The sequence below is a fragment of the Triturus cristatus genome, chromosome 6 (genome assembly GCF_964204655.1).
Source record: "Triturus cristatus chromosome 6, aTriCri1.1, whole genome shotgun sequence".
NCBI lineage: Eukaryota > Metazoa > Chordata > Amphibia > Caudata > Salamandridae > Triturus > Triturus cristatus.
The window spans coordinates 1,684,621,398-1,684,649,354 of record NC_140589.1 but is presented as its reverse complement, the minus strand read 5'-3'; positions in this window follow the sequence as shown (position 1 = coordinate 1,684,649,354).

Sequence of the window (27,957 nt, the reverse complement as noted above, 5' to 3'; positions counted from 1 at the left end):
CTCCGTATCATCTCAAAGCTACCAATGATTAGACAACCCAGAACAAGCGACTTAGAGTACTCTCAGGAATGATGGGAATCAGAAACACCTTTTCGTTATTATTCTTATATCAGTCCACAACAAGAGTAATCTGAGACACGGAAATTTTTTAAATGTTTATTTTTAACTACGTGCTCTAAGGTGCAGTACTTTGGCTAATACAAGCAGGCAAATGATTAAAAATAAAACCATCAGCATTGTTACAATACCATAGAAAATGAAGGGAGAAATCATATTAAAAATGATAGTGGAAAACAAGTCCTATAATACTTTGTGAACCACCCTCCCTTGGCTAGTAAACTAGTTTTATAAACTAATAGAAGGTCTCTAGGTTTTGAATGGGGAACCCCACACCTCAAAGATCAGCTTAGGTGAATCACATCACAGGATCAGCTCTGCTCTCTGTGTCTGGAAAGGTTTTCTCCAAGTATCTGAATCATGCATGCAAATGCAATACTAAAGGCACCCGAGTTTCAGATATTTGCAGCTGTGTGCGTGTTGTGTCTAGAGCGTGGGCCGATCAACCTGAATTCAACAGCATACATTGTTATTTGACCTTGACGGCTTCTGCACACAGTGTTCAGACTAAGGTCGCGGTGCACGTCTAGAGATGTGAACAACAGACCGTTCTCATGTGAAGAAAAAGCAAGCAAGCAGTTTTACTTGTAATAACAGCTACCTGTAGTGTTGTGTGCAAAACTTCTAAAGCGCTTATGCTAACATAGCAATGTGTGCACATAAAATCCCGCCTCCACTACACCTCCTCTCTCCTTACAATAAACTTTACCACCTTTAATCTATTTTTAATAATAGAAATTTGCCTTACCTGGACGCAGCTCTCCCTTGCTTCTGATCCGGACCGCGACAAACCTCGCAATGACGAAACTTACGTATACGCGGCAACGTCATCTCTTTCCGTAAAATGGAAAAAGCGACATTTTCACCCATTGACTTCAATGGGAAACCATGGGAAAACCTACAAAGAAATTAAAAATTATATGTTACAATACATACAAAAATCTATGAATATTTAAAAAAAAATTATTACTAATAAAATATTTTTACATTTGTTGCTTATTTATTTATTCTGTTTTATATTTCTAATAAATACAGTAAAAATATTTACAATACTATTAATGTATCTATTGATTATTTTTTTAAATATATATATTTTTTAAATTACATTTTTACTTCTACAGATTTTGTATGTCTATTTATGCATACCTATGTTGTACAATTATGTTCTTTTGAGTTTTAGAAATATAATAATTAACTTTAAAAAAAAAATCATTTTTAAAAATGGAAGTTAAAAATATTTAAAAATGTTTTAATTATAATTTTTATTTTTCCCTTTACATCAAATCACCCCTACCCAAAATCACCATGAATTTATCTGCACATTATTTATATATTTTTTTATAATTAATTCAAAAGTTTAACAATTAAACAACTTATAAATTAAGCAACAAATAATACTCAAGTATTACATTTAATACCTGAGCATTAATACACTCCCCCACCCAAAACCCTGTTTCCCTTGCATCCTGTCCCAGAGGATAGGTGCAAATGCCTTTTGAAATTTTAAATAATTAAAAAAAAAATTATAATTTACTATCAGTAAATCTAAATATCAATTAATAAATACCTGAGTATTAATACACTCCCCCATTCAAAACACCTATTTCCCTGACTTTTGATGCAAAAGACCTTTTCATTAAATTACTTAAAAATTAATTTGAAAATTAACTAGCAGTGAAACTAAATTTCGAATAATTCTCAAGTATTAATATTAATACCTGAGCATTAATACATTCTCCCACCCAAAACCCATGTTTCACATACAGCTATCCCCAAATTATAGAAGCCTAAACAGTTTACAATTATATAAATTAAAATATTATTAAAAAGCTTCATCATTATAAATTAAAATTAATTTATTATAAATTTGAAGAAATATTACCTGGCCATTAAAATACTCCCCCAACCAAACCCCCTACTTCCCATACAACACATCCAAGAGGATATGGGCCAAAGATTTTTTTAATAATTAAAAAGAATTTACAAAAATAATTATATGACTAAACCTAAATACCATTAAATTCTCAAGAATTAAATGAAATACCTGAGTATTAATACACTCCCCCACCCAAAACCCCTATTTGCCATACATCCCGTCCCAGGGAAAAAATGCAAAGCATATTTAATATATTTTAATTTATTGGATTATATTGTAGATTATAGATTTTTTTTTATTCACTCCTAATCTAATTGTCAAATATATATTTTTTTAAACAGAGTATTAATACACTACCCAACCCAAACCTATCCAATTTAAATACATTATATGATATATATTTTTTAAACTAATTAAAAAATGTTTTTAAACTATTTTAATATTTGTAAAAAAATACTATTACTATTAACTATTACTTTCCTAAAAAAAATAATTAACAATAATTAAAATTAACAACTTACTTCAATTACAACCATTACTTACCTTACAATGCATTGTAATGTCATGTGTTGTAATGGCACATGCGTTGTAATGGCATGCGATGTAATGTCACCTGCGTTGTAAAAGTTGCATTGTAAAGGCATTACGATGTAATGCCTGCATTGTAATGGATGTCTCCCGTTTGCCTTTGACGCAGATGTCCCTATCTTTCCAATAACTATGAAAGTGTCAAGTCATTCAGATAGAGGCAGCAACAAAACCCCCAGTGCCACATCAGTCTGGAACAGGTACCCTTTTCAAGGTCGAATAACACCCATAGCCCAACCCAAATAATGTAGTTTATATTGATGTATTTGTACCATACTAATACATCCAATAATGTATAAGATTATATCAAAACATTTCTATTGTGAAACTGCAAATTCTTAGATATGGTACAATATATAAGGACTACCACTAGACCACTTAGAACAGAATCTTGATCCAGGTCGCATATGCAGATCATATATTCAGATGAGCACAGCACCAGATTCTATCTCGAACGAAGAAGCCTCAAGCAAGACTCCTAAGGCTCTTCAAAGCATTCCATTCTGCCTTCACAAACTGGTGCCAGGATTGTGTTCTCGCACAGACGCAATCTCCCAGCTTTTGGCCTTGTTTTCAAAATAGCTGACAAGCTATTCCAAACAGACAACAATCCTTGTTGCCCAGGTATGCGCACCACCTTTGAAACTCAAGTGTATTATTTATTTTTCTGCTAGAACTAGCATAGCGCTTAGAAATAGCACACTAAAAGTGTAAGGCCTATAAATTGTGAGGTTACAAATATTCCCTGTTTTCGCTGTTATTGAAAAGCTTTGCTGCTCTTTATTATCTTCAGTGATGTTACTAATATAAAGTGCACTAGAATTCAGCATTTTAAAATAACTATTTTGAAATAAATATGTTGAAACACATATTCAGTTGGATTTTGAGTATGTAAATTATTAATGAATGATTGGCTGGGTTACCATTGCTCCCTGTTAGTAATCCAAAAACATTGACACCACCTTATTTATGTATTGGGTGGGTTTCTACGGGTCTACAATAACCTGTTTTTCACATTCAGCGCTGTGTGTTGAAGTATGTTCACTTGTGTCACCCGTGGGTGTGAAAACAAACCTTGTAGAGCTGAATCAAAGACTCTGTTTACACAACACAACACTTTTTAGATCCTGCCAAAGACAGATCATGCACTGTCTGTTATGACACATTTTGTTAGCTTACAGTGGACTTAGAATGCACCCAATACTTACTATTGCTTGGATTCATTGTCGCTCTTGTTTGCTTGCTTCTAATTTGTTGGCACGTGTGGGCTTCTCTTTTCTTCTTGTGATTGTCCCTCTTCTTTAGTATGCACCAGATACTTGTGTCCTTCCACTTCTCAGTTTTCAGGAGTTACTTTTTCTATGTTATTTCACTCAACAAAAGTGCAAGTGTTTTCGTGCTGTCGCCCTTGAGTACGTCTTCTCCACCGCCACGCTTACTGCCTATATGCTTCCCCCGTCCTTGTGCACTTATCCCACCCCATGTTGTTTTTTGCCTATGTGCTTCTCCCCCACCTTTGAGTTGTGCAATGTCTAGTGCATTTGCTGTTTTCACATTCCCTTTTTTGCTCCCCCTCTGTATTTCTTCCTCACGCCCTCCTTTTTGCTTCCTCCACCCATGCGCCCATTTTTGCTTTGTGTGTCCCCCCTCTTGCTACCCCTCCACGTTCCTGCTGCTTCCCCCATGTGTTGCCCCTCCCCTTGCTGCTTCCCCCTCTCCTGTGTTGCTCCTTTATTTCGTACCAACCTGACTCGATCGCCAAACAGAAAAAAACACTCCTGGCTTTTTTTGGAGGCACATTTTTGATGCGAGCACCTACAAAATGATGCATCTGCCCATGTATAGGTTTATTTTTTGTTTTAAAGCTAAGCTGCACAGCATTGGGGATGTCATACACTGCGGCGGGACCCATTGGCAAAGCCAACAGCTTCCAAAGGCAAGACCTATTGGCTTTACCCAGGATCAGACTGGCCTGTAGGACAACCTGGCATTGATGCATCTGGCCATGTATAGCTTTATTTTTTTTTAGTTTTAAAGCTAAGCTGCACAGCATTGGGGACACCATACAGTGTGGCCTGAACCATTGTCAAAGTCAACAGGTTCCAAAGGCAAGACCTATTGGCTTTACCCAGGATCGGACTGGCCTGTAGGGCATTCTGGCAGTGCCCAAAGAGCTGGTCTGACAGATCGGTGTATGGACTGGTTTAGTGGCTGTTTGGGGGGCTCTTTTTTGATCTACTGGGCCCATGTGTCTTTACAAGTTTAAAACTGCAGTGATTTGCAATGAGGGCCACTTTTAATCAGCGGAGGCTCGTCCTTTATGGTGGAGGGGCATCTCCCCCCTGCCAGCAGGGGCAAACAAAAAATAAAATGATAATAACAGTTTTATTGTCATTTTATTTTTTATCAGGAGCCGAGGTTTGATAGGGGGGGGGGTTCTGGCCTTACAAAGGATGGGGGAGGAGTGGTGTCACTGCTCTCAGTGCGCATGTCGGTTTGGCTGGCCGTCTTAGGATGGCCAAACTGACATGCAAACTGAAATCTCTCCAACCCAGCTGCCACGCCCTGATGGAGTGCAAAACCAGCCCGCTCCGCCCAATCTCAATGTTGCTCTGATGGATATTACCAGCATGAGAGCAGCGCCTGGATTGCCCGTAGGGGAGTCTGGGAGTCCCAGCCCGTGCACAGCAGAAGAGCAACGAGCGGAAATTAAGTTATTTTCTTGTTGTTTGCTTTTTGTTTTATTATTGGCCCTCCACGCTGCCCCACTACTTTTCCCTGACACCAGTCACTACTGTTTTTAATATGTGCCCGGGCCCCTTTTCTTTTCCAGTCCAACCCTGGCTTTGACAACGCGTATTACTGGTTTAAACACACAGAATCATGGTGCAGTGGAAAACTCACTTATGCTCCGAACATGCCCAATATACTGTTGACAACTCTGGCAAGAGGGGTTTATTAACATCAGAAAAGTGGAAGAGACCTGCTGAGCTTTTATTGCACTAAACTGCTTGATGGCAAAGGCCATTTTAGTGAGTAAGCGAACTGCTTTGTCTTGGAAGTGAGAGGAAATTAATCCTCATAGACTGGTGGTCCTTATTTTTAGTCAGCGTGCACGTGTGGTGACTCATACCCAAGACTGAGGGCCTGATTTAGATGTTGGCGGGCACACCACCAGCCTTCGGCAGTCGGGAAAATGCCGATAAGCAGGTGGCCTCCCGACCGCTGTATTACTATATCACCGCGGGGCTGGTGGTGTGCCTGCGGCGCAGTCATGGTGGCGGAATGCTGCAGCTCTAGTTATGAGCCGCAGCCAATGCCGGCCATGCTGAGAAGGCTCCGGGCAGTCGGGCTCACTGTTTCCCTGCAGCACAGTCTTCAGGAGAAACAGCGTGCGCCAACGTGCACAAGCCATGAGGGCACACACAGTGCAGCACCAAGAACATGACTCCAGGGCACACTCGCCCTGGAGACATGTTTGCACCCCAAAACTAGCCTTTACGCCAACCTTTTTAGGGAGGTGTCCCTGCTATGAAAAGGTCAGCGGAGATGCAGGTTGTAATGTAATCCTGATGGTGGTGCCCATACCGGCAGCGCCACCACTGACTACCGCGGGAGCTCAGATCTTGGCAGTGATGGTGGTCTGGAGTCGGTCAGATGGCGGTCCCCCACCCACATTGTAATCAGGTGGTCGGACTACCAGATATGTGGAACGTCGGATTGCCAAAAAACGTCGGCGGTCCCAACATCTAACTCAGGCCCGCAGTCACTTGCCAGAGGGAAGGGGCTCTGCCACTGACAATATCAATCCACTGTTTTCTGAGCGCATTAATTTTTTCTGTGAATCACCACACCTTTTCAGCAAGTAACTACCAAAAAAGAACAAGCATTGAAAATGCAATAGGTCTCGCCTTTGATTAAGTTAAAGCCATTTGCTTTGCTGTACAATACCATTAGCAAAGCAAATGGCTTTAACTTAATCAAAGGCGAGACCTATTGCATTTTCTTTGCTTGTTTTATTTTATTTTTGTATCTAGGTCTTGGTGATTAAAGACAATTAAATGTGTAGTGTGTGCCAAAGAAACAGCTTAATCAAAATAATGTAAATAAAGAGTTGGTAGGATAGATAGCAAGACTGAATGATAGGCAGATAGACAGATAGATGTGCGAGCAGATGCAAGGACCGTAGGGATGGATAGGCAGACTGACAGATAGATGGATGGACGGATGCAAACAATGTTACAAATTGTTTCTACTGGACCCAGTTACAGCATTAGTGTGCAGGCTTTGAACTATATCTGTACAAAAAAAGTGAAATTATACTGGCTAAATATACATTTCATTTGTCACCAACAGACAACAATAACTAGTCCCAACAACATACTTGAATCAATTAGAATTTTTTTTTTAATATTATTTTTAATTGTTTTTCTAAAAGCAAACAAATGACATTACAATACATCCCCCTCAACAAAAAGCACATTCAACACATAACAAAAAAAGAAAAAGAAAAGCTCAATTACATCAATATCCCCATATCTCCTACAATCGAACAGCTGATGCCGAAATGAAGATAAAAACAATAAAAAAAGACAAAAAAGAAACACATCTGCTCTCACATCCTAGTCATAGTCGATTTGGAATAATGCAGCATCACCTAGTCAACATGCCAGCCACCTCCCCTGCCCTCTCGTCATTATTCTCCCAATCCCTCGTGTGCACCCTTCTACTCAGCATCAGCTGTCCTATTCAATAGAAATACACGCAGCGGCTCCCAGATATCTCTTGGTCTCGAAATTGTTGTTAATTCTTCCGCATAAGTTTCCAGATTTTCTTTACAGTAAACCAAGTCTTTTAACCAATGTTCTACTTTCGGACTGTATCTTCTCCCCCACACAACTGCCACTCTTCACACAGCCATCAACAAGGCCAATCTTACAAATCTCCCAGTCACTCCCCTGACGTATGGCACACAACAAAGCAGACAAACAAGCGGGGTGCACTGGAGCTCCACAGCCACCATAGTCGTTAAGTTTTTCACCACCACTTCCCAGAACTCGTACACCTTTCTACAGCCCCACGCTAAGTGCAAAAAATCCGCACTCCCCTGACCACAACGCACACAACAATCAGATTCACGCAGTTCAAAACTGTGCAACCATGCAGGCGTGTAATATACCTGATGTATATATTTAAAATGTATGATGCGTAGATTGCCATTCATACTAAGTGTCCTTGTCAATTCGCATACATGCTTCCAATCCTTTTCCATAATCGGCTCAGGTAGACAGGCATTCCCTCTCTCCCAACTTCTGTCTGGTTTATTTATACATTCATCTTTAATCATCTTATATAATCTGGAAACCAATTTTTTGTTAGTGGTAGTGGTGAGAGCAAACTGTAGTGATAACAGCGTGGGAGGTTCCAGAGGGTAAGCAGCATAGTGCACCTTGGCCGCGTGCCGCAATCTAGGTATCACAAACCTGAATAACAATGTCTGATTGCTAATGTATAGGAGAGCGTCCGGTGTAATAAACGACCCATCCGGGTATATGTCTTGCATTCGTTGAAAGCCTGCCTCATGGATTAAACGCATCGACGGCGATTCGTGAGTCACTGACATCGCAGCGTGGTGCTTTATGTACATGGCTGGTACGTATAGCGGCAGCTTTTGCGCCAAGCGCCCTATTGCCTGCCAGGCTGCTATGGTCGCATCTACTGCATTTATTTCAGTTTTCGGGGTGCCGTGCGTCCGGTGAGTAATCATGCTGGGTAGCGGAATCGGGAAAACATCCCCTTCCTCCACCGAGACATGCAGAGTATATGCATGTGGTCTCAATCAATAATATACGTATTGAGCCTGCGCACTCAGGTAGTAAGTGTAGAAGTCCGGTGCTCCAAACCCCCCCGTCATACCCATTGGTGAGAGTCGACCATTTCACACGAGCGTTTTTGCCACCCCAGACTAGCCGTAACAACACCCGTCGAACATTAAGGTTAAAACCCCATCGTGAGTACCACCGGGATGTTAATAAACAGGTACAGAAACCGTGGTAAGACCACCATTTTAATTAGTGCAATGCGATCCGCCAGCGACAGCGGTAGTGAAACCCACACATCTACCTACTGTTCCAGCCTGGTGTACGCCCTAGTTTTCATTGACCACCGCGTTTGGATCTCTATGAACCCATACTCCGAGATATTTTACCGGATCTGTAGACCACACCAGCGGGAACTCTACGTCAGGTTGTAAAGTGGACTCTGTCAGTGGAATAATAATAGATTTGTCCCAGTTGATAAAGAGATCCGATAGGTGACCGAATCTAACATACTCCCGGAGTAGTTGTGCCAGGGAACGGGAAGGTTCGTGAACGAAAAGCACCATATCATCCACGTATAGTAAAATAGCTACTGGCCCGTAGTTAAAATTCAGTGCCGATTCTCCCTATGCCGTTGCCCGACAAAACATGCGCCAATGGCTCTGATATAATTGCAAAGAGTAGTGGGGATAACAGACACCCCTGACGGGTGCCCCTCGCTATGTTGAAAGGTCCGGAAGTCAATCCTCCAACACGCACTCTAGCCGATGGTTCCGCATAGAGCACCGCTATCCATTGTATAAATAAGGGTGGGAATTCCATCCGCCGCAGAGCAAAAAGCATATAGTTCCATTCCACCGAATCAATCGCTTTCGCAGCATCCAGTAGCACAGCCGCAGCTGACATGCTCGGCTCAAGTATGTGGAACATGGAAAAAATAGTCCAAAGATTATGCGATGTGGATCTCTCAGGTAGAAAGCCCGATTGATCATGCAACACCAGACACAGCATCAGGGGCTGTAGCCTAGTCGCTAAAGATTTGGCCAATATCTTCGCATCTATATTGATCAGCGACAGAGGGCAGTAAGAGTCGCACTTGTCCGGCGGCTTATCTTTTTTGAGCAGAGTAATTATCAGTGCTTGTCGCAATGTCGGTGGTAATTTCCCGGACTCACGTGCCTCAGCGTACATCTCTAATAAGTATGGTGCGAGTAGGTCTGCATACCTCTTATAAAATTCCACCGTGAGGCCGTCTGGCCCAGGTGCTTTACCGTTAGATAGAGCCAAAATCGCTGCCTTGACATCCTGCTTGTCTGTAGGCATACAGAGATATTACCTGTGTGCGTCTGAGAGCCAGGCGCACGCCACATCTACTAGATATTCCTCCATCTCAGCCTCCGTCGCACCCCCCCTTGGAGGTGTATAACTCCGCATAAAATCCTCTGAATTGTTCCATGATGGCCAGTGGGTGATAATGCTCCCCCCATGTGCTTCTGTGATCATATCTATACCCGGTTGCTCCGTTCGATCTTTAATCTTATTCGCCAGTGTGCGCCCCGGCCTACCTCCCTCCCCATACTGTCGGGCCGCGTGTCTGTGTGACAAATTCTTTATTTCAGTTTCAGCCAGTGCATCGTAGTCTTTAACTAGCTCATTTATGCGAGCCAACATATCTGCCTTAGGAGTCGCGGCATAGTTACGCTCCAGCTCGCGCAGGGCGTTCTCAGTGTTTTGTAACTGTGTCCTTATGTCCCTCAGTATACCCGCTGTGGTGCTAATGCACACTCTCCTAATTGTGACCTTGAAAGCCTCCCATAGCGTTGAGGTCACGTCTACTGTGCCCTTATTAATTACAAAATATTGTTCAATGGCCTCCCTCACTGTGTTCTCATAGATCGGGTCTAGCAGTGCCTCAGAGCGCAGCCGCCATGTGAAAGGGCGATGCAGGCCATCGGGATTTCCAGGTCAAGCTGCATGGGATTGTGATCTGATAATGTGCGTGGTAGATGTGCCACTTCCCGCACCCAATTCATGGCCTCCCCTCCCACCAACCAATAGTCCAACCTTGACCAGAAGCTGTGCGAGGGTGTCGCATGTGTCCCTTCTTTTACCAGGGGGTTCCTCACTCACCACACATCACTCAAGCCAAATTCCTCCATGGCGCAGGCAACATTTCTGGCTACTTTGGGAGTTCGATGGGTCATTGGATTAGACTTATCCAAATCAGGATTTAAATATGTATTTAAGTCACCCCCCCATAGTAAAGTGGCCTCAGGCCAAGCTCTCAATGCACCATACATCCGAGAAAAACATCCTGGGTCATCCATAATGGGACCGTACATGTTGATTATAGTAACCAACAACCCCCCTAGCTTACCTTGTACCATCGCACACCTACCCTCTTCATCTACATACGTACGGGCTGGCTGAAATGCTACTCCTCTTTTAATCAAAATCATTGTGCCTCTTGCATATGATGAAAATGAGGCTGCCAGCTTAAAGCCCGCCCATCTCCCTGCAATACCCCGTTCAGTGTGTTAAATCAAGTGCGTCTCTTGCAGCAGGGCTATGTGTACTGAATGCCGATTTAAATAGGCTAACACTTGCATTACTTTTTTAGGTGAGTTGAGGCCTCTCACATTCCAGGTCAACATACAAAATATATCACCCATCGCCACTCTTATCAACACCTGCCCGGCCCATCATTACCTCAAACGGCTGTGGAGGGGTGCAGCCAACATCATACCTCCATCACATAACAACACAAAACATACCCCTTACCACCCTCCCTCCTCCCCCCGCCCACTCCAACCTCCCAATTAGGTTGAGATCGAAACCTACCCCCCACCCACACATCACCCCCATTAACCATACAACTCAACAGTTGGGGAATACCCGCTAGGGGGAGAGGATCGGCAACATTTACTCACACCAAGGTGTGGTCACCAGATTAAGACTATGTGGTTCACCTGTGCGCAATGACAAAAGAAACAAAAATAGATTGTGACCAGTGTCCGAAACTCTGATCAGCGCAAAATGATTATAACCCCATGAAACGTCTAACACATGTTTAGAGAAGCATCTCCCGTCCGCCATAAGCTTAATACACAGGAATAGACCAGCATTTGTTTGTGACCATTACTATAAGACCTAAAAGAAAACAGGCCTGTCCATGTTCATCAAATGGAATACAGTATCATCAAATTCAGTCCGCATCCTCCTAGCCCGATGTCGTTGCTGTGCTCTCCGCCCCGCCCTGCCAAGGTCTAGATTTAAAAATGTGCTTTGTGAATTTCAGGGCCGATTTTGAGTCAGTAAAGAAGTGCGCTTGCCCTTCATGCGTTATTTTCAATTTGGCCGGGTATAGCATAGCGTAGGGCACCGAGGCGGCCTGCAATATTTTTTTCGCTGGTACAAACTCTCTCCTAGCTGCCTAAACCACTGGGGTGTAGTCCGGGAAAAAGGATAGTGTGTCTCCCTTATAGGTAACCTGGGCCATAGCCCTAGCCTCCCTCAGGATAGCGTCCCTATCAGCATAGTTCAGGAAGCGTGCAATGATAGGGCGAGGTGGCGCACCCGGCTGAGGTCTGGGGCCCAGAAAGCAGTGCGCCCTCTCCACTATCATCACTGTAGACAACACTGAACCAAACAGGTCATGCAACATCCCGTATATGAAGGTCTCCATTTTGGAAATAGCAGTGGACTCCGGCAGGCCAACAATGCGAAGGCTGTTGCGCCTAGAGCGCGCTTCCAAGTCCTCATTCTTTGCCCATATAATTTCCAGTACCTTCTCCATCTGCAAGATTTGAGTCTCAGACTCGGCTTGCGAATCTTGCGTGTCAGATAGTCTATTTTCCAATACGTCAAGCCTGTGCTCATTTTTTTTATCCACTTTCTTCTTGACGACGTCCAGTCCGGTCGCCAGCACGTCTATTTTGCTATCAATCGACTTCATGCCGGCAGCAAGCTCCAACAGGATGGTTCTGGTGTCATCCTCCATGTCGCCCGCTGTCTCCGAAGCACCTTGTGATCCGGCCTGATCACCCATTGCTTCATTAGCACGTGTATTTCGTTTGTTCTCAAATTGCAGCTTGGGCTGCTTAGGGTCAGAATTTCCCATACTGGAGATGATGTCAGCAGATTGCTCTGCGTTGTCCAGCTTCGCCACTTAGCACGCACCCAGTCTCAGTAGTCCCTCCAATGTGAGGCCCACCCGCTGCACACCTACTCAGCTGCCTTATAGCCACCACAATCTGGGGCAGACAGCCTGTATCTGGGCACATAAACTGCTATCCGCTGTTCACACTGTCTCATGCGTGCCAGCTAAGGTCTGAGGTACCTCAACCGGACAGAGCGAGTAATAGCCAGTAATCCGGCACTCAGCCACAGCTTCAATCTGGCCAGTGTCCACTGCAGTGTGTCCCTGCCCGGCATGCGTGGGCCCAATCTTCTTTACCATGTATTGCATACAACTCAGCCCAATAACTGAGCCTGCGGGAGACTTACAGGCGTATCAGGACTTTACACACACACAGGGTGTCGCCGCAGCCTACCCCTCGGCAGTCCGGGAACCCTCGCGGCACCATGCGCCTACCGGCCCGGGCAAGCAGGCCAACTGGTGCACTGAAGAGCCCCGGCTAGTGCTCCCCCACCACAGAGCTCCAGGCCCGCATACCCATAGTGCTCGCCTTAGGAGTACCACGTCTCTGCACCTTAGAGAGGCGGACAACCCCGAACTCGCCAGCTACCACCACGCAGAAGCACTGAGGCAACCAGACAAGGCCGCGCTGCCCGTCCAGCACCAGGCCCAGCCCGCGCCCCACACCCCACTTACTGTGCCTCCAGTCCGTCACCGATATCACCAGGCTCCCCGATGGACCCGTCCGCAGTTCCTGGGCGAGTACTTCAGCGACTCCGATTCCACGTAGCTCTCTCCTCCACAATCGTCACTGTTGTCCCGCATGACGTAGTTGCAATTCGCAGGGTAACCGCTCTTCGCAGCTCTCAGACCCTGTAATTTCAGCCGGTCTCCCACTCCAGTGCTAGCTGTGCTCGGATGCATTCACCGCCGCCCGTACCAGGTTCCACACTTGAAGGACCCGTCTGGCGTTCCCCAGTTGGGCTTGCACATCACTCTGCTGCGGCTACAGGCACACCGATCTCACGCGTACCCATTCACCGCCACATTAGATTTGGCATCGATGCACACGGGTCTGCTGTCTGCAGTTCTCTGTCTTTGCCGCCGTATTCGGATCTCCGCCTCTGCAGCGGACTACACGGGCTCAACCACCACCCTCTCCAGCTATCAGCTCACACCTCTGCGGCCTAGACCTGGGCGGGCACCATTTACCCTCTGGCCGCGTTGAAGGTAAGTCGTCTATTTTCAGACAAGTCTCACGATGGCCACAGGAGCGAGATCTTCCCTGTTCACGCACGCGGTTCATAGGCATCGTCCCACGGGGTCCAAGTAACGCACAGGCGATTTTTACGGATGGTATTGGACGGATTGTGAATCTGGCTTGCGGAGCTCCCTCAAGAGGCAGCCATTCCGCCACGCGCTGAAGCCACGCCTTCAATTTGAATTTTACAATAGCAAATTTGTAGATTTTAAAAACACATGTACTATCCACTGGGTTTCCTTCTGTGGATCTGCCTGTCCTGACTTATGTCTGTTTTATTGTGTGATAATATAGATCTTTGTCAACATACTCTGCATTTCTACCTACTCTCTTATTATTTGCTGTACAATGCCCAGAAACTCAGCTGAATTGAGTTGGACTATATATAGCAATCCCTAAATAAAAAATAAATACCTGGATGTAGTAACCAACATGTGTAAGTGTTAAACTGGAATTTATGCCCGGGTTTTTCGTCCTATTAGTTATTCTTGTTGTAGGCAGCAATGGTACCTGCCTTGTTATTATTTTGAAACACACTGCGTATGTCTGTGTGTGTGCCTTCACATTTGTGCGCTTGTGAGTGTGTGTTCTTGTAGCCATTTTGTGACTGCACTGGAGTTCCTGCATGGGTGCGAACCCCCAGAACCATATACCCCAAAATAAGGGAATATCTAATAACTCCTTTCTTTCTTTCAGCAGCCTATGTCCTAAAGTAAACCATTAAATAAGGTGTAATGTGGTGGTAGGTGGTCCAGGTTTGAGTACACAATTCCACCTCTCATTCACTGCTCAGTGCCCCCTCTATCTGTTGAAGGCATGCACGCCATAGTGAGCATGCCACAAACACATATTTTGGCCATGCCCAAGGGTTATGAAAGTTAATGTGTCCAAAAACCATTTGGTTTGGAACAAGTGTGCTAATAAGCACACTTTCATTCATATATTATTGCAGTGCACATGTCAAATTCCGTCTTATTGCCATAGTGCAGCTGAACTGACTTGAGAAAACAATGCTTATTGCCTCAGAAATTCACCTTTAGAATTAGCAAAAGGAAGAAAACTACTAGGGACATATTCACTAATCCTAGTTGTTGTAATTCTATTTTACTAGATGAATTGAACCCCTTGTGCTTATATGACCATTATATGACCTCGTTGAAGGCTATGGCTGAAACGCATTGGTTTCATGTCCGCACCCGATGGTGATATAAAATAAAAGTATTTTTAAATACCTGAGCTGTGCTGATGTTTCTTTGCCCCGTCTTTTATGCTGGCTAGTTGCGGACGTTACGTTTAGAGGTTACACAGAGATTTACATATATATATATATATATATATATATATATCCCGCTCAGGCCTTTGCTATGCAAAGTAATGAAGGGGCCGCACTCATTCAAGGTTCCACTCGGTTATTTGGGCTTCGGACGCGTTTGGGCTTCGCGCCTTTTTCCAACTGTTTACAAAGTGCCTTAGGTTCAACATAATTATATCCGGTTCCACACATTGCACTTCCGGTGCAAAATAAATAAACATAAATGACAGACTCCGAAACAACAATTCAATAGAGGCGCCATCATAGTATGTGCAGATGAATGTAGGGGATACTTAAAAATCATTACTTTTATGTGATTGTAATCAGTGTGTGTGACACACATTAAAACAATTAATTAATTAATCAATCTTAACCTACCCTGAAGGTGGTAATATTATAATAATGCAAAATTGAGACCTGAATGGGCATAATGTATATCACATTCATTTTAAAGATGTCCCCTAGATCGTATTCAACCGGCAATCAATTACTACATTTTAAGAGGGCTGCCTCATATTTCAAGACACACATAATGGTTATTAAGCCCAAGATGGACATAGTTAAGGCACTGACATCCAAATTCTGGAATTCTTATCAACTTCACATCATACAAATAATACCAATTAAAAACGTGCAAAAGTGTAATTATAATCGGTGTACGTTACACGTATTTTGGAACAATTAATTCCTTACACAGTCTGATTTCTCCTTGAAGGCAATACCTCATAAGATAACGAAACATTATTACACAAAATTATTATTAAACATTAAAATCAAGCCCTGAATGGGCAAAACTGTCACCAATGATTGTATATCATCATAAATCAACATTCGGAGGGCTACCTCATGTTCCAAAACACACATCATGATTCAGCCCAAGATAGTCATAATCAAAGCACTGATATCCCAATTACAAACTTCTTTTCAGATTTGCACCGTCAAATAATACATAATAATAAATGAAAAAGTGCCATAAAAAATAATAGTTTTCTGTGAGTCAAAATTTATGCTTCATGTATCTATATACAAATTACAGGAGTCTCATGTAGGCCGGGCAGCGGTAATCCACTAACTATCTTATTAAACATATGTGTTAATGTACTTGTACACTCTTCTCATCTTAACAAAACAGGATACTAGAATGATAGTACTACAGTTACCCAGGTAATTAAAAATGCATAGAGGCATCAGTACTTATCCCAAATGAATTGCCAATTCTTCTTCAGTGTTTAAGCCATTTGGGAAGGTAGATTGCATGTCAATTATAAATCTAGATTCAAGCCGCCTTAATTTAAGCTCACGATTACCTCCCCGATCGCTTGCTGGTACATGATCCAAACAGAAGAATTTCAGTGCATTTCTGTCACTGTTGTGAAATTTGGCAAAATGTCTTGCTGCGGGATAGGTAAAATCCTTATTCTCTATAGCTCGAGCATGCTCCATGATTCGTCGATTTGTGGGGTGTATCGTACTCCCAATGTACTGCTTGCCACATGGACATAACAGGCAGTACACACAAAACGGCGTATTGGAGGTCAAGAATTTGAGCAAGGGAAAAAACCTGTGAGTGTGCTGATTCATGGAACAAATGAAATAGGTTCATAATGACTTTTCACAAGTGCATCTTTTAAAGGTCTGTTCCTTCTAAAAGTCACCTGTGGGTAATCCGGAAGCATATTTCCTATTACCACATCTGGTTTCAAAATGTGCCAATTACGACACAGTATTCTCCTCAATAAACCTGCCTCATTTGAAAAGGTGGTAATAAATCTCAAGGTTTCCCTTTCTGTGTTGGGTTTTTCCTTTGTCCGTAGTAAGCAGTGTCTGGAAATGTTATTTACTTTGACTACAGTTTTGGCCAACAAATCCGGGCAGTAGCCACGTAATTTAAATCTCTCTATTGCTGATGATGCCTCAGTGTGAAAGTCACTCTCCAGTGTACAATTTCTTTTTAGGCGTAGTAGCTCACCATAAGGTATACTATTCTTTAATGATTTTTGGTGGCTACTATGGGCTTCTAGAATGGAATTACCCGCCGTTTCCTTCCTAAAAAGGGTTGTGCAGATCTTTCCTTCCCTTAGAAAGACTTTTAAATCAAGGAAAGAAACCTCTATTGTACTAAGATGTCCACTGAAGTGTAAGTTAAGGGTATTATTATTGAGTTCTGAAATGTAGCTCTCTGCATCACTTTGGGAACCCTTCCACAGTATAAAGAGATCGTCGATGTACGTGTACCATGCAGTAATGCATTTAACCCAATGATTATATTGTTCCGCCCCGGCCACTTGCTTCTCCCACCAGCCTACGAACAAGTTTGCATAGCTGGGGACGAAGCAGGTGCCCATGGCCGTGCCCTGTATTTGCCGGTAGTGTTGTTTGTTAAACGAAAAAATGTTATTTGTTAGACAGAACAAAGTAAATTTAATCAACATTTCATTGTGTTCTGTAAGTTGCAATGATCTACCTTTCAGAAAATATTGTAGGGCATACAGTCCTTTAGTGCGTTCGATACAGGTATTAAGACTCGTTATGTCCAAGACGATCATCAACATATCCGGTTCCCAGGGTGTATCTATGATGTTCTTGATAAAGTGGGTAGTGTCTCGTATATATGAGGGCAGCATCCTTACAAACTCTGCCAGGAAGAAATCAATGTATTGAGACATGGCTTCCGTTAGACAGTACTTCGAGGAGACAATTGGACGTGCTGGTGGTCGAAGGCCGTCTTTATGGCCTTTCAGCAGATGATAGAATGTTGCTGTGACAGGATATGGGCGCGTTAAAAACTTGAATTAATTGTCGTCCAACATGTGTTTATCCGCCCATTTTTGAATGAGCACATGATATTCATTAATGCTCTTGATATATTCATCCTTGGTTATTCGGATATAACATTTCACATCAGACAATTGTCGTAGTGCCTCCTGTACATAATATTCTCGTGTCATTAACACTACATTTCCTCCTTTATCAGAGGGCTTAGAGATCAGATCAGGATCACTTTCGATTTGTTGTAGAGCAGCACGCTGGCCTTTAGTTAGATTAGTCTCCAATTTACTTGACTTCATTGATCTCAATCTCAACAGATCTTTCTTGATAGATTCCTTAAAGGTGTCGATCGTGTCGAAAGGAGTCATGGGTAAATAAGTTGATTTGGGTTTAAAATTAGTTCTGACACTTTTTTGTTCACTGTCGAAGCTGGCGATAGTGGAAACATCTGAAATCCTACTCTGTGTGTTTCCAACATCTTGACTCGCCATGATTTGTAACGTCCTTAAGTCATCACCTGTGAGGGTATCAGTTGGGAGTACATGTCTTGAGTCAGGCGTAGATGCAGGTGGGTGCCCAATGGCCTGTTGTTGTAAACCCTTTAATTTGAAGAATTTATACAATTTTAGCTTTCTGGTGAATAGGTAGAGGTCGATGCGTGTCTGGGTATATTCCAAACCTTTTATTGGACAGAAGGTAAGTCCTTTCTTTAGTACCATTTGTTGATCTTTAGTCAATTTCTTATTGTTAAGATTTATGATTGTTAGATCTTGAACTGGCATTACCTCCTGAACCCCCTCTTGCTGCGTGTTTGACCAGCAATGCCTTGATTATGATTTGTTGCAACCGCCCCTTCTCGTCTTTCTGTGGTGTCTTGATGTTTTGTTTCTGGGGGTTTGCCACGTCCTACCCGTTGTCGTGAATCCCGCATGAGTTGGAATTCCTCGAAAAAACGGTTTCGAGCAGAGGGGGCAGTTGCATTATTCGCGCCATCATCACCAGATTGTTCTGTATCTGTACTAGCATTGGAGTCAGATGTATCCCTTGGTTCCGCACTTCGGGGAGACGCATTCTTCAATGCCTTCCGTGGCCCATCAAATTTGCGCGCGAAAGTTAGAATTCTCCCCTGGATGTAATCTCTGGCATCTCTGTTCAACTTGGAGTGTTTTTTTGCTTCAATTTTATCTTTATAGGCAATCAAGTGTTGCTTCATACCCTGCCGCAATTCATCTTTGATTTTTGTATCCGGATTTTACGCGATGAGAGCTTCCCGTTCATCGATCTCCTTCAGTCATTTCTCTTGGTCGCTCCATGCATATTTTATAAGTATCTTAAGCATGCCAACTGAGACTTCAGTGGTATATTCCGACCATTCCTCAAGGAGAGCCGGATCCGGGTTTTCATACGACAGGATCGTGTAAATCCGTAATCCGCGTGGTATTCGCTTGACCTCAATATAATTCTGCAAGGAGGTGGCTTCCCACCACTTGCGGATTACGCGCTCGAAGAGCCGCTCGAGTTTGTTAAACTGTGTTTTCAAGGAGCCTTGCATGTCATTTTCACATTCCCACTCCGTTTGTTGCATTGGAGTACATTTAAACATCTCCGCTGCTTCGTCATAACCCGATGCATTGTAAAACATGTTGTGACAGTGAACTCAGCACTTTGCCCCGTTAAATTCAATTCACAACCTCGAAACACTCTTGCTACGATTTGTAATCGTACTTCAACGGTATCACTCTTGCCATTCAAAGTATCACAGAGCATGGGCTGGTGCGTTCAGCGACTCACCTGTCCGCATAGATTGCGTATTTCTCAGCTTAAAAGTACCGTAGCGGTGCTCCAATGCGACAACAGTTCAAAGCTCCAATGCCACCAAAGGTCGCTCGGAGCACTCTGGAGTGGATACAGGTCCTAAACCGTGGCGGTGGTTCCACGTAACATATCCAGCTCAGAACTTTGCTACGCAACGTAATGAAGGGACCGCACTCATTCAAGGTTCCACTCGGTTATTTTATTTTACCGAGATTAAGACAGGACACGTTTTGGCTTTGCGCCTTTTTCCAACTGTTTACAAAGTGCCTTAGGTTCAACATAAATATATCCGGTTCCACACATTGCGCTTCCGGTGCAAAATAAATAAACATAAATTACAGACTTCCAAACAACAATTCAATAGAGGTACCATCATAGTATGTGCAGATGAATGTAGGGGATACTTAAAAATCATTACGTTTATGTGATTGTAATCAGTGTGTGTGACATACATTAAAACAATTAATTAATTAATTAATCTTAACCTAATCTGAAGGTGGTAATATTATAATAACGCAAAATTGAGCCCTGAATGGGCATAATGTATATCACATTCATTTTAAAGATGTCCCCTAGATCGTATTCAACCGGCAATCAATTACTACATTTTAAGAGGGCTGCCTCATATTTCAATACTCACATAATGATTATTAAGCCCAAGATGGGCATAGTTAAGGCACTGACATCCAAATTCTGGAATTCTTATCAACTTCACATCATACAAATAATACCAATTAAAAATGTGCAAAGTGTAATTATAATCGGTGTACGTTACACGTATTTTGGAACAATTAATTCCATACACAGTCTGATTTCTCCTTGAAGGCAATACCTCATAAGATAACGAAAAATTATTACACAAAATTATTATTAAACATTATAATCAAGCCCTGAATGGGCAAAACTGTCACCAATGATTGTATATCATCATAAATCAACATTCGGAGGGCTACCTCATGTTCCAAAACACACATCATGATTCAGCCCTAGATAGTCATAATCAAAGCACTGATTTCCCAATTACAAACTTTTTTTCAGATTTGCACCTTCAAATAATACATAATAATAAATGAAAAAGTGCCCAAAAAAATATTCGTTTTCTGTGAGTCAAAATGTATGCTTCATGTATCTATATACAAATTTCAGGAGTCTCATGTAGGCCGGGCAGCGGTAATCCACTAACTATCTTATTAAACATATGTGTTAATGTACTTGTACACTCTTCTCATCTTAACAAAACAGGATACTAGAATGATAGTACTACAGTTACCCAGGTAATTAAAAACGCATAGAGGCATCAGTACTTATCCCAAATGAATTGCCAATTCTTCTTCAGTGTTTAGACCATTTGGAAAGGTAGATTACATGTCAATTATAAATCTAGATTAAAGCCGCCTTAATTTAAGCTCACGATAACCTCCCCGATCGCTTGCTGGTACATGATCCAAACAGAAGAATTTCAGTACATTTCTGTCACTGATGTGAAATTTGGCAAAATGTCTTGCTACGGGATAGGTAAAATCCTTATTCTCTATAGCTCTAGCATGCTCCATGATTCGTCGCTTTGTGGGGTGTATCGTAATCCCAATCTACTGCTTGCCACATGGACATAACAGGCAGTACACACAAAACGGCGTATTGCAGGTCAAGAATTTGAGCAAGGGAAAAAACCTGTTAGTGTGCTGATTCGTGGAACAAATGGAATAGGTTCATAATGACTTTTCACAACTGCATCTTTTAAAGATCTGCTCCTTCTAAAAGTCACCTGTGGGTAATCCAGAAGCATATTTCCTATTACCACATCTGGTTCCAAAACGTGCCAATTATGACACAGTATTCTCCTCAATGAACCTGCCTCATTTGAAAAGGTGGTAATAAATCTCAAGGTTTCCCTTTCTGTGTTAGGTTTTTCCTTTGTCCATAGTAAGCAGTGTCTGGAAATGTTATTTACTTTGACTAAAGTTTTGGCCAACAAATCCGGGCAGTAGCCACGTAATTTAAATCTCTCTATTGCTGATGATGCCTCAGTGTGAAAGTCACTCTGCAGTGTACAATTTATTTTCAGGCGTAGTAGCTCACCATAAGGTATACTATTCTTTAATGATTTTTGGTGGCTACTATGGGCTTCTAGAATGGAATTACCCGCCGTTTCCTTCCTAAAAAGGGTTGTGCAGATCTTTCCTTCCCTTGGAAAGACTTTTAAATCAAGGAAAGAAACCTCTATTGTACTGAGATGTCCACTGAAGTGTAAGTTAAGGGTATTATTATTGAGTTCTGAAATGTAGCTCTCTGCTTCGCTTTGGGAACCCTTCCACAGTATAAAGAGATTGTCGATGTACCTGTACCATGCAGTAATGCATTTAACCCAATGATTATATTGTTCCGCCCCGGCCACCTGCTTCTCCCACCAGCCTACGGACAAGTTTGCATAGCTGGGGGCGAAGCAGGTGCCCATGGCCGTGCCCTGTATTTGCCGGTAGTGTTGCTTGTTAAACAAAAAAAAATTATTTGTTAGACAGAACAAACTAAATTCAATCAACATTTCATTGAGTTCTGTGAGTTGCAATAATCTAACTTTCAGAAAATATCGTAGGGCATGCAGTCCTTTAGTGTGTTCGATACAGGTATAAAGACTTTTAAATCAAGGAAAGAAACCTCTATTGTACTGAGATGTCCACTGAAGTGTAAGTTAAGGGTTTTATTATTGAGTTCGGAAATGTAGCTCTCTGCATCGCTTTGGGAACCCTTCCACAGTATAAAGAGATTGTCGATGTACCTGTACCATGCAGTAATGCATTTAACCCAATGATTATATTGTTCGGCCCCGGCCACCTGCTTCTCCCACCAGCCTACGAACAAGTTTGCATAGCTGGGGGCGAAGCAGGTGCCCATGGCCGTGCCCTGTATTTGCTGGTAGTGTTGCATGTTAAACAAAAAAATGTTATTTGTTAGACAGAACAAAGTAAATTCAATCAACATTTCATTGTGTTCTGTAAGTTGCAATGATCTACCTTTCAGAAAATATTGTAGGGCATGCAGTCCTTTAGTGTGTTTGATACAGGTATAAAGACTCGTTATGTCCAAGACGATCATCAACATATCCGGTTCCCAGGGTGTATCTATGATGTTCTTGATAAAGTGGGTAGTGTCTCGTATATATGAGGGCAGCATCCTTACAAACTCTGCCAGGAAGAAATCAATGTATTGAGACATGGCTTCCGTTAGACAGTACTTCGAGGAGACAATTGGACGTGCTGGTGGTCGAAGGCCGTCTTTATGGCCTTTCAGCAGATGATAGAATGTTGCTGTGACAGGATATGGGCACGTTAAAAACTTGAATTAATTGTCGTCCAACATGTGTTTATCCGCCCATTTTTGAATGAGCACATGATATTCATTAATGCTCTTGATATATTCATCCTTGGTTATTCAGATATAACATTTCACATCAGACAATTGTCGTAGTGCCTCCTGTACATAATATTCTCGTGTCATTAACACTACATTTCCTCCTTTATCAGAGGGCTTAGAGATCAGATCAGGATCACTTTCGATTTGTTGTAGAGCAGCACGCTGGCCTTTAGTTAGATTAGTCTCCAATTTACTTGACTTCATTGATCTCAATCTCAACAGATCTTTCTTGACAGATTCCTCAAAGGTGTCGAACGTGTCGAAAGGAGTCATGGGTAAATAAGTTGATTTGGGTTTAAAATTAGTTCTGACACTTCTTTGTTCAATGCCGAAGCTGGCGATAGTGGAAACATCTGAAATCCTACTCTGTGTGTTTCCAACATCTTGACTCGCCATGATTTGTAACGTCCTTAAGTCATCACCTGTGAGGGTATCAGTTGGGAGTACATGTCTTGAGTCAGGCGTAGATGCAGGTGGGTGCCCAATGGCCTGTTGTTGTAAACCCTTTAATTTGAAGAATTTATACAATTTTAGCTTTCTGGTGAATAGGTAGAGGTCGATGCGTGTCTGGGTATATTCCAAACCTTTTATTGGACAGAAGGTAAGTCCTTTCTTTAGTACCATTTGTTGATCTTTAGTCAATTTCTTATTGTTAAGATTTATGATTGTTAGATCTTGAACTGGCATTACCTCCTGAACCCCCTCTTGCTGCGTGTTTGACCAGCAATGCCTTGATTATGATTTGTTGCAACCGCCCCTTCTCGTCTTTCTGTGGTGTCTTGATGTTTTGTTTCTGGGGGTTTGCCACGTCCTACCCGTTGTCGTGAATCCCGCATGAGTTGGAATTCCTCGAAAAAACGGTTTCGAGCAGAGGGGCAGTTGCATTATTCGCGCCATCATCACCAGATTGTTCTGTATCTGTACTAGCATTGGAGTCAGATGTATCCCTTGGTTCCGCACTTCGGGGAGACGCATTCTTCAATGCCTTCCGTGGCCCATCAAATTTGCGCGCGAAAGTTAGAATTCTCCCCTGGATGTAATCTCTGGCATCTCTGTTCAACTTGGAGTGTTTTTTTGCTTCAATTTTATCTTTATAGGCAATCAAGTGTTGCTTCATACCCTGCCGCAGTTCATCTTTGATTTTTGTATCCGGATTTTACGCGATGAGAGCTTCCCGTTCATCGATCTCCTTCAGTCATTTCTCTTGGTCGCTCCATGAATATTTTATAAGTATCTTAAGCATGCCAACTGAGACTTCAGTGGTATATTCCGACCATTCCTCAAGGAGAGCCGGATCCGGGTTTTCATACGACAGGATCGTGTAAATCCGTAATCCGCGTGGTATTCGCTTGACCTCAATATAATTCTGCAAGGAGGTGGCTTCCCACCACTTGCGGATTACGCGCTCGAAGAGCCGCTCGAGTTTGTTAAACTGTGTTTTCAAGGAGCCTTGCATGTCATTTTCACATTCCCACTCCGTTTGTTGCATTGGAGTACATTTAAACATCTCCGCTGCTTCGTCATAACCCGATGCATTGTAAAACATGTTGTGACAGTGAACTCAGCACTTTGCCCCGTTAAATTCAATTCACAACCTCGAAACACTCTTGCTACGATTTGTAATCGTACTTCAACGGTATCACTCTTGCCATTAAAAGTATCACAGAGCATGGGCTGGTGCGTTCAGCGACTCACCTGTCCGCATAGATTGCGTATTTCTCAGCTTAAAAGTACCGTAGCGGTGCTCCAATGCGACAACAGTTCAAAGCTCCAATGCCACCAAAGGTCGCTGGGAGCACTCTGGAGTGGATACAGGTCCTAAACCGTGGCGGTGGTTCCACGTAACATATCCAGCTCAGAACTTTGCTACGCAACGTAATGAAGGGACCGCACTCATTCAAGGTTCCACTCGGTTATTTTATTTTACCGAGATTAAGACAGGACACGTTTTGGCTTTGCGCCTTTTTCCAACTGTTTACAAAGTGCCTTAGGTTCAACATAAATATATCCGGTTCCACACATTGCGCTTCCGGTGCAAAATAAATAAACATAAATTACAGACTTCCAAACAACAATTCAATAGAGGTACCATCATAGTATGTGCAGATGAATGTAGGGGATACTTAAAAATCATTACGTTTATGTGATTGTAATCAGTGTGTGTGACATACATTAAAACAATTAATTAATTAATTAATCTTAACCTAATCTGAAGGTGGTAATATTATAATAACGCAAAATTGAGCCCTGAATGGGCATAATGTATATCACATTCATTTTAAAGATGTCCCCTAGATCGTATTCAACCGGCAATCAATTACTACATTTTAAGAGGGCTGCCTCATATTTCAAGACTCACATAATGATTATTAAGCCCAAGATGGGCATAGTTAAGGCACTGACATCCAAATTCTGGAATTCTTATCAACTTCACATCATACAAATAATACCAATTAAAAATGTGCAAAGTGTAATTATAATCGGTGTACGTTACACGTATTTTGGAACAATTAATTCCATACACAGTCTGATTTCTCCTTGAAGACAATACCTCATAAGATAACGAAAAAGTATTACACAAAATTATTATTAAACATTATAATCAAGCCCTGAATGGGCAAAACTGTCACCAATGATAGTATATCATCATAAATCAACATTCGGAGGGCTACCTCATGTTCCAAAACACACATCATGATTCAGCCCTAGATAGTCATAATCAAAGCACTGATATCCCAATTACAAACTTTTTTTCAGATTTGCACCTTCAAATAATACATAATAATAAATGAAAAAGTGCCCAAAAAAATAATAGTTTTCTGTGAGTCAAAATGTATGCTTCATGTATCTATATACAAATTTCAGGAGTCTCATGTAGGCCGGGCAGCGGTAATCCACTAACTATCTTATTAAACATATGTGTTAATGTACTTGTACACTCTTCTCATCTTAACAAAACAGGATACTAGAATGATAGTACTACAGTTACCCAGGTAATTAAAAACGCATAGAGGCATCAGTACTTATCCAAAATGAATTGCCAATTCTTCTTCAGTGTTTAGACCATTTGGAATGGTAGATTACATGTCAATTATAAATCTAGATTCAAGCCGCCTTAATTTAAGCTCACGATAACCTCCCCGATCGCTTGCTGGTACATGATCCAAACAGAAGAATTTCAGTACATTTCTGTCACTGATGTGAAATTTGGCAAAATGTCTTGCTACGGGATAGGTAAAATCCTTATTCTCTATAGCTCTAGCATGCTCCATGATTCGTCGCTTTGTGGGGTGTATCGTAATCCCAATCTACTGCTTGCCACATGGACATAACAGGCAGTACACACAAAACGGCGTATTGCAGGTCAAGAATTTGAGCAAGGGAAAAAACCTGTTAGTGTGCTGATTCGTGGAACAAATGGAATAGGTTCATAATGACTTTTCACAACTGCATCTTTTAAAGATCTGCTCCTTCTAAAAGTCACCTGTGGGTAATCCGGAAGCATATTTCCTATTACCACATCTGGTTCCAAAACGTGCCAATTATGACACAGTATTCTCCTCAATGAACCTGCCTCATTTGAAAAGGTGGTAATAAATCTCAAGGTTTCCCTTTCTGTGGTAGGTTTTTCCTTTGTCCATAGTAAGCAGTGTCTGGAAATGTTATTTACTTTGACTAAAGTTTTGGCCAACAAATCCGGGCAGTAGCCACGTAATTTAAATCTCTCTATTGCTGATGATGCCTCAGTGTGAAAGTCACTCTGAAGTGTACAATTTATTTTCAGGCGTAGTAGCTCACCATAAGGTATACTATTCTTTAATGATTTTTGGTGGCTACTATGGGCTTCTAGAATGGAATTACCCGCCGTTTCCTTCCTAAAAAGGGTTGTGCAGATCTTTCCTTCCCTTGGAAAGACTTTTAAATCAAGGAAAGAAACCTCTATTGTACTGAGATGTCCACTGAAGTGTAAGTTAAGGGTATTATTATTGAGTTCTGAAATGTAGCTCTCTGCTTCGCTTTGGGAACCCTTCCACAGTATAAAGAGATTGTCGATGTACCTGTACCATGCAGTAATGCATTTAACCCAATGATTATATTGTTCCGCCCCGGCAACCTGCTTCTCCCACCAGCCTACGGACAAGTTTGCATAGCTGGGGGCGAAGCAGGTGCCCATGGCCGTGCCCTGTATTTGCCGGTAGTGTTGCTTGTTAAACAAAAAAAAATTATTTGTTAGACAGAACAAACTAAATTCAATCAACATTTCATTGAGTTCTGTGAGTTGCAATAATCTAACTTTCAGAAAATATCGTAGGGCATGCAGTCCTTTAGTGTGTTCGATACAGGTATAAAGACTTTTAAATCAAGGAAAGAAACCTCTATTGTACTGAGATGTCCACTGAAGTGTAAGTTAAGGGTATTATTATTGAGTTCTGAAATGTAGTTCTCTGCATCGCTTTGGGAACCCTTCCACAGTATAAAGAGATTGTCGATGTACCTGTACCATGCAGTAATGCATTTAACCCAATGATTATATTGTTCGGCCCCGGCCACCTGCTTCTCCCACCAGCCTACGAACAAGTTCGCATAGCTGGGGGCGAAGCAGGTGCCCATGGCCGTGCCCTGTATTTGCTGGTAGTGTTGCTTGTTAAACAAAAAAATGTTATTTGTTAGACAGAACAAAGTAAATTCAATCAACATTTCATTGTGTTCTGTAAGTTGCAATGATCTACCTTTCAGAAAATATTGTAGGGCATGCAGTCCTTTAGTGTGTTTGATACAGGTATAAAGACTCGTTATGTCCAAGAAGATCATCAACATATCCGTTTCCCAGGGTGTATCCATGATGTTCTT